This window comes from Otolemur garnettii, unplaced genomic scaffold, assembly GCF_000181295.1.
Source record: "Otolemur garnettii isolate 467f Iridium unplaced genomic scaffold, OtoGar3 scaffold00173, whole genome shotgun sequence".
NCBI lineage: Eukaryota > Metazoa > Chordata > Mammalia > Primates > Galagidae > Otolemur > Otolemur garnettii.
In genome coordinates, this window is record NW_003852568.1 from 1,840,472 (window position 1) to 1,842,638 (window position 2,167).

Consider the following 2,167-nt stretch of genomic DNA (forward strand, 5'->3'; position numbering starts at 1 on the left):
GGCTCTGTCTCAAAAAAAAAAAAAAAAAAAAAACCAACTGATGAACATTTGTCATACCACTGTTTGGTTACTACTAAAAAAGGTGTTATGAACATTCTTGTACATGCCTATGGCGGTCGTATGCACTCCTTCTTCTTGAAATGAAATTTCTGGGTTGCAGGATAAACATACATTTAGATTTAGCAGAAACTGTTAAACGGTTTTCTAAAGTGGTTGTACCATAAAGCTTTTATAAGCTCGTATCTTGACTGAGGAAATGAGATAACCTAAAGGTACAACTGGCATAGGGCAATGGGTGAAGACGACTCTGATAGGTTTTTTCATTAACTCACAGATAACAAACTCAGAAAGGTCAAGTGACTGTCCACAAATCGACTGGTGGTAGGTCTAGTCAAATAGCCTGCTATAACCACCTCACTTCCCCAGTACACATATCTTATTTAAATTTTGGAAAAACCTATTTTTCTAAGAGCACCCAGCTTATGGCACAATGTGAAGAAAACCAGTACCGGCTCGGCGCCTGTTGCTCAGTGGTTGGGGCGCCGTCCACATGCACTGGGGACATGCAACAATGACAACTACAATAACAAAAAATAGCCCGGTGTTGTGGTGGGCCCCTGTGGTCCCATCTGCTTGGGAGACTGGGGCAAAAGAACAGCTTGAGCCCAGGAGGTGGAGGCTGCTGTGAGCTGTGACGCCACGCACTCTACCATGGGCGACAGAGTAGGACTCTGTCTCCAAAAACAAAGCCAAACAAAAACCAAAAACAAAAAAACCCCAGTACTACGAAACACCCTCGCCTCATACTTCACCATAGTGCCAGACGTAACCTCCTCGCTGTGGAACAAAGGAAGCGCCCAGCCAGGCCACGTGGGGCTGAAGCCAAGCCGGCCCCCTACCTGTGCACATGCGCGATCGAGCCCCGTGGAAGCTGGCCGCGCCGAAGCGCGTGACGTATATCGTACGCCGGTGCGTGGTGACGCAAGGCGTGCGTTCGGCGGCTCATAGGGGAAGATGGCGGCTGCTCTTTTGGAGGAGAGGGATTGAGAGGGGCGGAGGGAGGAGGCCCAGACAGAAGAGGTATTCCCGACCGTGAAGACGAACGCTTCGCTTGCCATTAGGAGCTCTGCTTAACGCCAGACGGTGAGTGCGGCGGCGACAATGAGCTGCTGTCCTGTAGCAGGCAGCGGTACTCCGCCATTTTCAGGCTCGGCCGTTGCGTGCTTTAGGGGCCTGGAGGGGCGCCTAGGGACAGGTCGGAGAGGCTGGGAGGCTCGACTTCGGTAGGGCTCTTTGGGTGAGTTCCAGCCTTCGGACAGGGGCTGGAGGATTGAGGCACACCGGGGAAGGAGGGCATGGGAGGGCTAAGGCCCTGACTGAGACCGGTGGCGACGAGAACGTAAGTGAGGCAGGCCCTGGATAAGACGTGAAGTTTAGAGGGGTGAAGCGCGTTTGAGTAAATTGAGATTTGGGGCGGGAGTGGAAGGAGGGGGCTGAAAGTAGAAGAGAGTGTAGCTCCGGGCCTAGTCAGAGGGGTCATGGAGACTGTGAAACCTGTAAAACACATGAAGGCTTATTTAGCTTTGATATCGTGGTTCGAAATCTGTATTTGTAACAGGGTACGGCTACAGCTTGACAGGCAAAGCCCGACTCCTTTAGAGTAATGGAAGAATAATGTATGTCTCTTAGCAACTAGATATTGAGGGTCTTAGAAAACATTCTCATTTTAAAGAAAAGAAAATAAATGTTGGTACTGGGGCCGTTCCAGAATAAGGAGGAGGAGGTGGGTTGATAGTAAAGTTCTTAATTGGATTGGTTTAAATTAAATCTGGAAAGTACAGGTTACTTGTAGAAACCGTGTAAGGAATGTTTTAAAGTAATTTATACACAAATAAGTTTTCTCTTCCGGAACTTGGGAAGGCATTAGTGTATGAACAAAAAGACATTTTTCTGAAGGGTTACACCTTTTGGGAGCATATTAAGTACGATCTGGAGATTGATGCTGGCAGTGTTTTGCCTGTGGTTGTGGTGCATTGGTAAAGTTATTTAATTCAAACAAAACTTATAGTGGGCTCGGCGCCTATTGCTCAACCGGCTAAGGCGCCAGCCACGTACACCTAAGGTGGCGGGTTCGAATCCCCAGCCCGGACCCGCCAAACAACAATGA

At 48.9% G+C, this 2,167-nt stretch overlaps 1 protein-coding gene across 5 annotated transcripts in view; it reads left to right on the plus strand.

Moving 5' to 3' along the window:
* The first annotated feature begins 969 nt into the window (after nucleotides 1-969).
* WDR33 (WD repeat domain 33) overlaps nucleotides 970-2,167 on the plus strand; it is a 128,747-nt gene continuing 127,549 nt past the window's right edge. For all 5 annotated transcript variants that reach the window (XM_003800332.2, XM_023519371.1, XM_023519372.1 and 2 more), the window contains exon 1: nucleotides 970-1,143. The gene's annotated coding sequence lies outside the window, so the exon portion shown is untranslated. The remainder of the gene's footprint in view (nucleotides 1,144-2,167) is intronic.